We start from the raw sequence: 13728 nt of genomic DNA, 5'->3' as shown, positions 1-13728 counted from the left end.
AAAGTTGGCTTAAAGCTCAACATTCAGAAAACTAAGATCATGGCATCTGGTCCCATCACTTCATGGCAAATAGATGGGGAACCAGTGGAAACGGTGGCTGACTTTATTTTTTGGAGCTCTGAAATCACTGCAGATGGTGACTACAACCATTAAATTAAAAGACACTTACTCTTTGGAAGGAAAGTGATGAAGAACCTAGACAACATATTAAAAAGCAGAGACATTACTTTGCCAACAAAGGTCCTTCTAGTCAAGGCTATGGTTTTTCCAGTAGTCACGTATGGATGTGAGAGTTGGAATATAAAGAAAGCTGAGCACAGACGAATTGATGCTTTTGAACTGTGGTATTGGAGAAGACTCTTGAGAGTCCCTTGGACTGCAAGGAGATCCAAGCAGTCCATCCTAAAGGAGATCAGTCCTGGGTGTTCATTGGAAGGACTGATGCTGAAGCTGAAACTCCAATACTTTGGCCTCCTGATGCAAAGAGCTGACTCATTTGAAAAGTTCCTGATGCAGGGAAGGATTAAAGGCAGGAGAAGAGGGCGACAGAGGATGTGATGGTTGGATGGCATCACTGACTCAATGGACATGAGTTTGAGTAAACTCTGGGAGTTGGTGATGGACAGGGAAGCCTGGTGTGCTGCAGTCCATGGGGTCTCAAAGAGTCAGACACGACTGAGCAAATGAACTGAACTGAACTTTACCTTTGAATCAGGCAATGTCCAAAGCAGTTAAGAGCATGCCGTGGATAGGAGCTGGAGTTGTTTTTACAGAGTAGACAGAAAGCAGAGAGAGGAGGTATTTGGTTGGCTCTAGATTAATTGGTTGCTTATTTTGGAAACCAATAATAAGCAAGAACCCTAGCTGGCTATTTGTGATTGCTGTCCTTACTTTCATTCTGTGGGATTGAGTGGACTGACTGTGGTTTAGTGCTTGGTTTGCTTACAGTGGTTATCAAGGTATAAATGAGAGACACTACACTGTATTGGCTTCCTTGTTTAGTGGCTTTATATTCAATTCCAAATTTCTGAAGTTGGTTAATTGATTTTACCTCTTAAGGTGAACATTCAGTTAAGTGAAGGATGAATTCATTATTTCTATTTGCTGTAATTTAGTATTCTTTATAATGTCAATTTGCTTTTTACTAAATGCTTACCATTTTAGCTTAAATTGTAACTTTTTTTTTATATCTAAAATGCTAAATTCCATGCATTTTCATAAGAATAAGTGTTTTTTTCTTTCAGTGCTTCCAATACTGGGACACTGTTCAGCAAATAAAATTCATAGGCCATGATAATATCTATGTGGATAAGAAAGTATCCAGATTTTAAAAAGGGAATATTTACAAAATTTGGGGGAAAATATATACTGAAGGATGATATGCAATGACAAAATTATAAAATACACAGGGTTAACTATATTTTATACATATTCTAACAGTAAAAAATATATTAGCAATAATCTAAAGACACAGTTTAGATGGAATTCATACATATTGCATAATTAATGTAGTACTAGAAACATGCACTAATTATATTTTTGTTGCTTTTTAATTTTTTATTATTAAGGATTTTTTTCCCTCAGCAACCATTAGGCAAAAATATATGTCTTAGAATATAACTATGAAAACATGAATTCTATTAGATGATAAAGATATTTGCTCACTCTTTTCAGGATTCCCTGAATATAGATTATAGATGTTCTATTGAAATGGATAGACAAGAATATATCTAGTTGTTGTGTATTTGTATTACACTTAAGAGACAGTTTCAGTCATGTTAACTTCCCACCAACCCAACATTACACGTCTAAATAAGCAAAAATTCTGGTGAATAGAATGTTGTTTCCCCGTTTGTCTTAAAAATTATAAAAACACTTGGTTTGCACGAGATTATTGATATGTTAATGAAACTTACTTCTGAGTAAAATATCAAAAAGTATAAGATTGTTCCTCTAGGCTTTTGTCACTCATACCCTCTAAAGGTTTCTTCATCAAGGCTAAAAGGCCATGCAAACCTAAATCCAATGACCGTTCTAATCCTCACCTGGTTTGACCTTTTTTGAAATAGCTTATCAGTCCTTCCTCAGACTTACTTTGGTTTTCTTCTCCTTCTAACAGGTGCATATATGCTCAGTACTATTCCCCACCCCCACCCCCCACCCCACCGTTTTGAATTTTGGCAAGTCCCAGAAGCAACCTTTGAAACCATTCTCTTTTCCATCCACAGTTACCTCTTGGTGGACCATACAGGTTAATGACTTTGAGTTATCTCTATATATGAGACCCTGTCTCCCTATCTGTCTATCTACCTATATCATCTCTTGATCATTTTTATTCTCTGAACTTCAGATTCATGGATCTAAATTCCTACTTAACATCAGGAAAAACTGTTTCTATCTCCCCTAAGCTTACTTTTCTCTCAAACATTCACTGCAATGAATGAATTATCTCTATTTAAGAATAATCACTGGATGATTTGAACTCATTTTTGTCTTTTATCCTGTAGATGACTAATCAGCAGCATCTTGATTCTATCTTCAAAATATATACAGAAGCTGACTGGTTGTTCCCAGCTCCAGTGATTCCACCCTACGCTGACCACTCTCATCTCACATTTGCATTATTGCAGAGCTTCCTAATGGTCTTCCTGCACCCTCTCCACTTCAATCCTTACCTCACCTGAGTCTCTCAATAAGGCAACCAGAGTGATCCTGTTAAAATACCAGATAGATTATGTTACTTTTCATCTTCAAACACTCCAGTGACTTCAGAACTTATTCAAAGTGAAGCCCAAATCCTTATAAAGTATCCCAAGCTTATTCCCCTCCTGCTTCTGGCTCCCACTGTTCTCCCCTTCACTGTTCACTCCACTCCGGCCCTGTCACCCTCCTTTCAGTTCCGAGAATAAACTGACTTTCCTAAGAACCATGGAGTGCTCCCTCCTATGGTTAGAACACCCTTACTCAGGTATCTTTGTAACAAACACCCTCCCTTCTTATAGGTGTCAATTGCTGGTAATATCACCCCTTTTCAGGTGTTCCCTGATCAAAGTACTGTAATTCACTTCCTTGACATTTTTGATATCTTTTTTACATTTTATTATTCTCCTTAGAGCTGCTCATTATCTAACATTATATACATATAAGTGGGGCTTCCCTGATGGCTAAGATGGTAAAGAATCTGCCTGCAGTGTTGGAGACCTGGGTTTGAACCCTTGAGGATCCCCTGGAGAAGGGAATGACAACCTGCTCTATTACTCTTGCCTTCGAAGTCTCTTGGATGGTGACCTGGCGGGCTATAGTTTATGGGGTCACAGCATCAGACATAACCGAGCAACAAACACACACTTCTACATCTCATTAATTGATCTTTTTCTCTTTTCCTTCATTAGAATATATTCTTTCCTGTAAGCTTTAAATGGAAAACACATATAGAACCATGTTTATCTCATCTTAATTCATAAGCTTATTGGGAGGTTTTATGGGTTGCTTATTTAACATGAACCACAATACAAATTTAGAACTATATTGTAGTTGGGGGAAGTCTTTGAAAGCATGGATCCATGACTACTAAAAGTGGTTTCTATTTCTTTTGGGAAAAATTTTGAAAATCCCTGGACTCAATATTCTCTATTTCGTTCTCTGGTTCTCAAGATGATATTAAAATTTTATTATTTATAAAGTGATAGTTAATGTTGAATGCTTTACTCTGAGTCAGTTCAGTTCAGTCGCTCAGTCGTGACCAACTCTCCGCAACCCCATGAACCGCAGGACGCCAGACCTCCCTGTCCATCACCAACTCCCGATGTTTACACAAACCCATGTCCATCGAGTCAGTGATGCCATCCAACCATCTCATCCTGTGTTGTCCCCTTCTCCTCCTGCCCTCAATCTTTCCCAGCATTAGGGTCTTTTCAACTGAGTCAGCTCTTCGCATCAGGTGGCCAAAGCATTGGAGTTTCAGCTTCAAAATCAGTCCTACAAAAGAACACCCAGGACTGATCTCCTTTAGGATGGACTGGTTGGATCTCCTTGCAGTCCAAGGGATTCCCAAGAGTCCTTCCCAACACCACAGTTCAGAAGCAACAATTCTTTGGCGCTCAGCTTTCTTTATGGTCCAAATCTCACATCCATACAAGCACTGTCCTTATTGTTTCACAGCATTTTAAAATATATTTCTGCAACATCATTTACACATATGTTTAAAAATTATTCCAGAGACCTGATACTTAACCACTGAGTTACCTCCTTTCATACCTGATTCTAGGCTAAGAGTGCCTTGTGGGCTTCACGGGTCTCTGTCCTTTTGGTTATAACACCTGTACTGAACACCAGTAAGATGATGCTGAGAGAATTAGATGCTGTCAGCAAGAGTACCTCATGCATGAGGTTTCAGATAAATGCTTCTAAGCAGTGTCCAAGTCATTTCTGGCAAAGTCCTGTGTCTCTTATATTTTCAGCCAACTTTGACTGTGAGTACAGAAACATTATATTCACCTCACCCAGGTCCAAGTCACTTACCTATAACTCAGCCAACAAAAGACCACACAGTGGATCCAGATAAGTTATACTTGCTCAGGGTCCCCTGTGCATATGATTCCTGAAGTACCTCAGGACTTAAAATTTGTTTGGTTAATTGCCTTCGAAAGTCTCTAAAAGGCAATTAACCAAAAAGTCTGTCAATTTCTGAAGAGGTGAAAAAATGGTATATTTCCTGCCATTTCAGTAAACAAAGGATGTCACAGTCACTAGCAATGGCAGCCACCAGGATGGTAAACTGTTGCGCCCCGAGGGAACTCAGGAAAGAGAAGAATATCTACCATCTAGCAGCCATCAGACTGCTGTCACTCCCAATGGTGAACTCTGAAGAAACTTAGGATGTGAAAGTACAGGTTACTGGCCCCAGATAGCTGAGGCACACATCAAAGGAATGCTTCTCTTACATCTTCCCATACATAGAAAAGTGCTTAATACTTTAACTTGAGATATCTGGTTTTCTTTCATTTACAATAAATTTTTGATGCTCAGACCACCTGCCCTTTGTTGCAAAATCACTACAGATCCCATCTCTTCCCCTTTCCTCTTGGAGAAATTTCTCAGAGCCCTCTGAAAGGTTATCTCTCAGACCATGCTGTGCTTAGTCACTCAGTCATGTCTGATTTCTGCAGCCCCATGAATTGTAGACTGCCAGGCTCCTCTGTCTATGGAAATTCTCCAGGTAAGAATACTGGAGTGGGTTGCCATGCCTCCAAGACCCTCCTTCAGGGGATCTTCCCAACCCAGGAATGGAACCCAGGCCTCCCACTTTGCAATTGCAGCCACCTCAGTTATTGTCTGAGCCACCGGGGAAGTCCAAGAATGCCACAGTCAGTAGCCTATCCCTTCTCCAGCAGATCTCCTGGACTCGGGAATTGAATTGGGGTCACCTGCATTACAGGTGGATTCTTTACCAGCTGAGCTACCAAGGAAACCCCTAATCTATAAGTAGCATTTGAAACAGTTTCTCAGTCCTTCCTGCTTGAAACAGTCTCTTCATCAGATTTCCAGGTTATCAAACCTGCATGGATTTTCTTCTACTTCTGAAGCTACATGATCTCAGTGTTATTGCCCCCAGGTTGGAATTTTGCAGAACCCCAGAGTCAACCCTCAAATCTCTTCTCTTTTCCATCCACAATCACTCCCTGGTAGACAATACAGTCTAATGACTATAAACACTCTCCATAGTCTTATCTATCTATCTATCTACTTACCTACCTTTTATCTCCTGACCATTTTTCTTCCCTGAAGTTTAGACTCATGAATCCAAGTGCCTGCTTAACATCTCTTATAGGATGTCTATTGGGAAGTTTAGGAAAAACTATCTTTCTAACAATCCTTCCTAAGCCTGCTTTCTCTCAATCTTCTTCACTGCAGTAAAGGCATTATCTTAATTTAGGGAAAATTATCAGACATTTTTTACTCCTTTTTGTTTTTTACACTGTAGCTAATTGGCAACATCTTCATTCTACCTTCAAAATGTATCCGGAACTTAACCAACTGCTCCCAGTTTCAGTGAGTCCTCCATACACGAGCCCACTCTCATTTCATGTTTGTATCATTGCATTTTCCTGATGGCCTCCCTGCGTCCTCCCTACTTCCATCCTTACCTCATTTGAGTGTCTCAACAAGGAAGCCAGAGTTATCCTGTTAAAATACCAGATAGATTATGTTACTTTTCATCTTCAAACACTCCAATGACTTCAGAACTTTTCCAGAGTAAAGGCCCAAATCCTTATGAAGATGTGCAAAGCTTATGACATTTCTGCTCTGACTCGACTGTTCTCCCTTTCACTGTTCACTCCAGCTTTGCAACCCTCCTTTCAGTCCCCACATAAACTGGATTCACTCAGAGCCTTGGTAGTTATTCATTCCTGTGGTTAGAATGCCCTTCCTCAAATATCTTTCCAGAGAAGATATTTGTCTGTCTTTTTTCAGGTGTCAATTGCCACTAAGATCACCGCTTTTCAAGGGTTCCCTGATCACTGTACTCAGTCTGCTTCCTGATATTCTTAGATCCCTTTTCTTTTGTATGATTATCACTAGAACTGCTTATTTTCTAATATTACATGTATCCCATTAGTTTAACTTATTCTCTTTTCCTTTTATTATTAATAAAATATAATCTTTCACTTTTGCTTTTGATGGAAAATGTATATTAGTTCAATTTTGATTTTATTTTAATTTGTAGGTTTGCTATGAAGTTTTGTGGGCTGTTTTTCCTAACTGAATACAAAAATATGTATTCTGAAAACATTTGGTGGCTGGGCAAAATCTTTGAAAACATGGATTCATGAAAACTAGATGTGGTTTCCTAGGAGAAAATGTTGAACAATCCTGGACTACACTTTAAACTTCCTATCATTCATTTCTTTAGGTTCTGTGATTCTCATATTATTCCAGAAGTTCGTCATATATAAAAATATTAGGTAAGTATTGTGAATACTTTACTCTGACTCAAATGCTTTGCTAGGTGTCTCACATGAATTGTTCTGGTTATTCCCACAGCATCTATCATAGGTATGTTTAAAGATTAGTAGCAGTGATTTTATAGATGGCCAAATCAAGGTTTTGTAAGTATCTAGTAATTTCAGAATTGGTAAATAATTGTGCTGTCTTCCTCCAGAGAGCTGGTACTTAACCTCTAAGCCACTTCCTTTAATACCTGATACTAGGTTAACAGCTGCTTATGCATTCCATGGGTCCCTCTCTTTTCAGTTATAAGACCTTAACTCAAACACAATAGAATAATGCCGAGAGATTCAGAGGCTATCCAGGTGAGTACTTCATACCATTGGCATCAGATGAATGCTTCCAAGTCGCTTCCAAATCATCTTCTGGCAGAGTCCTGTGTCTCTTCACTGGCAGCTCATACTGATTACGAGAATAGAGATATTCCACTCACCTCACCCAGGGCCATGACACTTACCTGTAGCCCTCACAGTCACAGCCAACAGGACCAATCCGTGGGTCCAGATAAATTACACTTGCTCAAGGTTCCCAGTGTATTTGACTTGTTAAGTACTTCATGGGTTCATACCTTTGAAAGGCTCTAAAAGGCAATTAATCAAAAATGTGCTGACTTTATTTAGGAGAATCTGAGGTGGTATACTGACCTGTAATGTAATGGTTTCTCATCTGTAATACTGCATTTCTTCCAATTGTGGGGAGAGTTAATAGAGACAATGTGTTTGAAGTGATAAGAATGGTTGGGATCCAGTATGATGTATTGATTACTTGATGTTATATTGGTTATTAGTGTCATATAATTGTTAAGTGGTAGAATTATTATTATGCAAAAGAGCAAAGGTGCTAAAATTGGTGGTGAGACAGTTCTTTTCCTTTGCTCTTTTCCAAACTTTGCTCTTATTTTCTGCTCAGTCAGTTCAGTCACTCAGTCATGTCCGACTCTTTACGACCCCATGAATCGCAGCACTCCAGGCCTCCCTGTCCATCACAAACTCCCGGAGTTTACTCAAACCCATGCCCATCGAGTCGGTGATGCCATCTGACCATCTCATCCTCTGTTGTCCCCTTCTCCTCCTGCTCCAATCCCTCCCAGCATCAGGGTCTTTTCCAATGAGTCAACTCTTCGCATGAGGTGGCCAAAGTATTGGAGTTTCAGCTTCAGCATCAGTCCTTCCAATGAACACCCAGGACTGATCTCCTTTAGGATGGACTGCTTGGATCTCCGTGCAGTCCAAGGGACTCTCAAGAGTCTTCTCCAACATCACAGTTCAAAAGCATCAATTTTTCGGCGCTCAGCTTTCTTCACAGTCCAACTCTCACATCCATACATGACCACTGGAAAAACTATAGCCTTGACCAGACGGACATTTCTTGGCGAAGTAATGTCTCTGCTTTTTAATATGGTATCTAGGTTGGTCATAACTTTCCTTCCAAGGAGTAAGCATCTTTTAATTTCATGGCTGCAATCACCATCTGCAGTGATTTTGGAGCCCAAAAAATAAAGTCTGACACTGTTACCACTGTCTCCCCATCTATTTCCCATGAAGTGATGGGACCAGATGCCATGATCTTGGTTTTCTGAATGTTCAGCATTAAGCCAACTTTTCCACTCTCCTCTTTCACTTTCATCAAGAGGCTTTTTAGTTCCTCTTCACTTTCTGCCATAAGGGTCGTGTCATCTGCATATCTGAAGTTATTGATATTTCTCCCAGCAATCTTGATTCCAGCCTGTGCTTCTTCCAGCCCAGCGTTTCTCATTATGTACTCTGCATGTAAGTTAAATAAGCAGGGTGACAATATACAGCCTTGACGTACACCTTTTCCTATTTGGAACCAGTCTCTTGTTCCATATCCAGTTCTAACTCTTGTTTCCTGACCTGCATACAGGTTTCTCAGCAGGCAGGTCAGGTGGTCTGGTATTCCCATCTCCTTCAGAATTTTCCACAGTTTATTGTGATCCACACAGTTGAAGGTTTTGACATAGTCAATAAAGCAGAAATAGATGTTTTTTGGAACTCTCTTGTTTTTTCGATGATCCAGTGGATATTGGCAATTTGATCTCTGGTTCCTCTGCCTTTTCTAAAACCAGCTTGAACATCTGGTATTCTCCTTTACCCCAGAGCTCTTTTGATGCGTTAAAATTGCCTAACATTGTGCCTCATCCCATCTTCTGTTGATTGCATTTCTCTATCTTATGCTCCAACTATGGATTTTTTGGGGGTCACTGATACCTCTGTGGATCCTCTCAATTGAAAATGCTCAAATCCACAGCATAAACACACACACAAACAAAATAGTGCATACATTTTCACTGTGTTTCCCTTTAAGCTTAAACGTGGCTACCTTCTCATGGGTTAAATATTTTACTTTAAAAAAATAATTCTTTCCTGGCAATCTCACCCAGAGGTTATGACAGCCTGAGAGGAATGATCAGCTATTGTCTAACATTCTTTTTAAATGTACATTTTGTCCTTCTATTCCCTGGGACAAAAACAAATACAAAAATTAAACATTTTGTGATTTATTTCAAGCCTGAGAATAGATGGCTTTTTTTAGTCTTCTGTCCCGTGGGGCTCTTGAAGTAGCTACAAGCGTATTCCAGTGTAAATGATTCTCAATTGCTTTTGTTGTTGTTGTTGCATTTTTGCATCAATTATATCATTTTATTTACCTTTCCTTCCTTTAATATAAATTGTCCTTTGTCATCACAAAGAGTAGGGAAAGTCATGTATCCTGCTTTTACTTTCAGCAGTTTCAGAGACTGCCATAGGATAATGATGAGGTATAAGAAATACTGGTTTATAGTTCCCATTGTAACAGAATATAAATGGCTACTGAGTTGTAGAAATTGAACAGCATTTCTATGCCAGGAGTAAATCTGCATCACACAACATACAAACATCTGTAGTGTGACCTCATCTAGAATCCAGAATCATTGATAACAGCAGATCCCGAGGGCATTCTTCCCGGTTTTGTATCTTGGGGGAAAGGCAAACTAGGTAGTTAATCATAACTACGCATTGACTAAGTCAGGTCAGTCTTATTAAATAAGACTCAGAAATGTTTTGTTTAGAGACTGTGATTCCCCAGGGACAGACATATTCAACCATAATTTTCTGTTACCTATGTATTGTATCCAAATACATATACAGAAAATATATCCACTATGTACCTTTGAATATTAACATACAAATAGGTATCTATATGTCTATGAGGTGCTCAGATAGCTTCCACTTCTCCTTCTGGATGGTCTACCATCATTTGCCATCTGCTTTCTGCTCCAGGAGATGAACCTACATGAACTAAGTCAATTAACTTTTCAATAAGGGGAGGAAATACACACAAAAGACTGGGTTCAGAATACTTATTTCTGTTACCAACTCAGGTTCAGATGCTCATCACTTAAAGCCAATGATCAAGGGGCAAATGCTGGTAAAAAGGAAAGGTGCTTTATTCAGAAAAGCCAGCTACCTGGGGAGAAGGTGAACTCTTGTCTGAAGACCAATTCCCAAGATCCTGCTCAGCATGACAATTTGTAAAGGAGAAATGAAGAAATAACCCTCGGTTAATCATTAAAGGAAGAGGTTAGATCCTTCATCATTTTTCCCTTGTGTACAGACTGCTGACTTCTCCTGAGCTTCCTCTGGATGCCGTTTTGCCTATGTGGTCCACCTGCAATTGGATGCCAACCTGCCCATATGGCAAATTTGCTAAAGAGAAGAGGGGTGGGGGTGGGTAGAAAGTCAATCATTCTTTAACTACATAATTCTTCATTCTTATTCTTTATAATCCAGGAAAGAAATCAACAGGTTAGGCAAGTCATCGTGTGCAGTCAGTAAAGCAAAAATCAGGAGTTAGGTTAAACGTCGCCTAGTGATCTCATCTTTTAACATTAGGTGCAGCCCTAGAGTCAGACCTTTTAACTGGATCTCTGGGATTGGTTTGCTGACATAGTTAAAAAATGTGCAGGTAGCCACTTGACAGAGAAAGGGGACACTGGTGAGCCCTGGCTTGTAGTAGTGTCATGATAGTTTAAATTATCTCCAGTGATGACAGCATGAAATGCAGTCGGAGAACAAAGCACTGAAAAATTAATTGATTGTAGCATTCATCATGACCATGATAATATTGGTTGTAAAATTTATGGGGTCTTTTAAATTGAAAACTATGATTATCCTACTGGGAACATGAATGAGCATTTGGAATGCGCCAGTAGTAGGTTTGAAGGAGTTTCTCAACCTCTTTAGTCCTTTAAGAAAGTTCAGGTTGAGGTTTAAGCCAGGGCCTGATTGTAAGAACTGCAGAAAAGACATATTAATTAAATACTAGGTGTTTTATGGTAAGCTATATGAAATGATGGAGAGAATAATTGAGATCATAAAGTAATGGGTTAGGGACATTGGGCAGACAAGAACAGAGGCAAAAATAAAATCCCTTGCTTTAAGAGGCAATCCCTAACTTCTGCTATCTGAAAGAATCAGCTTTTCCCTGGACAAAAATCTTTCAGTGACTGCTCTTAGGGACTTAGGAGCTCATGTAATTCTCCTCAACACTCAACCTGACCACTCCACATCACCTTTATAGCAAAAGTTAAATATCACTTGCCCAGATGATGAAATAAAAAACTTGCTTTTAGAGGAAATGCACACTAAAAAGTTATGGGATCTCACTAATCTGTATTGGCAAGAGTCTGGAAAGCATGTAAGTGATTGGCTTATAAAAGTGGTAAACCAAGGAGAATGATCTATAGGGATTAATCAAGCCCAAGTTATCAGCACGTGTGCACCCTTATAGGATTCAAGAATTCACTGTTTCCTCAAGAAACTTAAGAATTCATATTATAATTAAACATTTGTCATGATTGATTCTTTTGAATAGTTTAAATTCAAAATACTTAACAAAGACAAAATATTCCCAATGCAGTGCTTGCAAAATGTGGTTAACATCAATACCATAGGCTTCATTTCTTCATTATGTCTATATTCAGTGTTTAGCTGTCTAAGATTTTTTCATATACTTATTTGCAATCTTTTTATGTTTTAGTAATATGATTTAGACCTCCCTTGGAGTTGAGCTAATATAAAAATAAGTAAAAATATTCTCGGGCCAGCAGAGGTTTCTTATTGAAAAATAGAACAGTTTTCTTAAAGTAAATAAAATACGAGCAATGTGTCAAATGGTTCCTTTTCTTTATTTATAGTTAAATTTTAATGTCAATATGATTTTTTATGTTCACTATTTTAAACAATAGTTTCTTGTGCAAAATGACATCTCATTCTAAAATTATTTTTTAAAATGTCAGCTAACATTAATCAATATTATATATTAACTTAATATATAACATTATTCAAAAATAATTTAATCTTCTGATAGCTTTATTTGAATTAATCAATGCATTCAGTTTTCCACTACAATGTCAGTGATTAAGTCTGCATATTTAGCTTTTATTTAAGAACTGTTATCTGTTTATTTTGTCTCAACTTATCTATTTGATGTGACAATTATTGATTATTATTAACAGTAATATTCATCAATGCTGATTTTCATTATAGTTCTTTGTAGAGCTTCTAATTTTATTGGAACTTCTTAAAATAGTTACTTATCATTTGCTGCTATACCAACAAAACATGTACATATCTATATTTATTTGAATTTTTATAAATGTCATACACTCTATTAAATCATAACCTTTAAAGTGCATTAAAAATGAAATAATATATATCATGTTTACTCTTCTTATACTATCTTTACATTTTTCATTTTTTTAGAAGCCTTGAAGTCCTTGGCTTTCATTGATTCACTATGTTGCAACTGAAAAAATTTTTTTTGGTTATTATTAAAATTATTTTGATATTTAGGATATTGCAGCTCTTCCAGTTGGTTTCTTTAGTCTCTGCCCCAATCATTTGCAGAAGCATCCACATTTTCTAAGCAGAGTATTTCAGGCACAAGTTATTTATTTTCTCACTGTAAAGCATAGATTGCTCTATCCTCTAAGAAATTTTTATTCCTTTAGGTAGGCAGCAGTATTAAGGGTACAAATTAAGGACCAGAGTATGTACATGCAGCATAACATGGGGTACACTTAACATGGGGTACAATGTAAATCTGGGGTACAATGTATATCTTGCTTTTCTTTTAGCATGGGAAGAAGGGTAGTCTGAGATGTGTCCCTACACTGTTATAAATAGCACTTTGGCCACCTGATGTGAAGAGCTGACTAATTGGGAAAGACCCTAATGCTGGGAAAGATTGAGGGCAGGAAGAGAAAGGGACGATAGAGGATGAGAGGTTGGATGACATCACTGACCTTGTGGACATGAGTTTGAGCGAACTCTGGGATAAAATGACAGGGAAACCTGGTGTGCTGCAGTCCATGAGTCGGACACAACTGCATTCTGCAAAGAGTCGGACACAGCTTAGCAACTGAACAACAACAACTAGTTGACTGACTGACAGAACAGGGTCTCAGAATAACACTGGAAAGTGAGTGACAGGGAAGTCTGGGAGAGGTATATGGACGATCTCTTGGAAAGGACTGTGAAGGTAGTATACATGTTCCACTGTTAAGTGTCCACCGGAAGGTCTTGACTGCAAAGAAGATCCACAACGAGAATGTTGGTGAGCCTTATTCCCTGGAAAACCCTGTACTTAAATAGTGAGAACATTACCAATTAACCATAGCAGCAAGGATGGAGGCCATGCATGAACTCAATAAAAGTG

At 38.4% G+C, this 13728-nt stretch overlaps 1 protein-coding gene across 1 annotated transcript in view; it reads left to right on the top strand.

Annotated features, from left to right (window-relative positions):
- Positions 1-13728, top strand: part of LOC122450481 (fatty acid desaturase 2-like protein FADS2B) — a 914319-nt gene that overhangs the window by 336499 nt on the left and 564092 nt on the right. The window lies entirely within an intron of this gene.

Source organism: Cervus canadensis, chromosome 11, assembly GCF_019320065.1.
Source record: "Cervus canadensis isolate Bull #8, Minnesota chromosome 11, ASM1932006v1, whole genome shotgun sequence".
Lineage (NCBI taxonomy): Eukaryota > Metazoa > Chordata > Mammalia > Artiodactyla > Cervidae > Cervus > Cervus canadensis.
The sequence above is the reverse complement of the archived record's forward strand: the minus strand, read 5'-3'. Positions and strand labels throughout refer to the sequence as shown.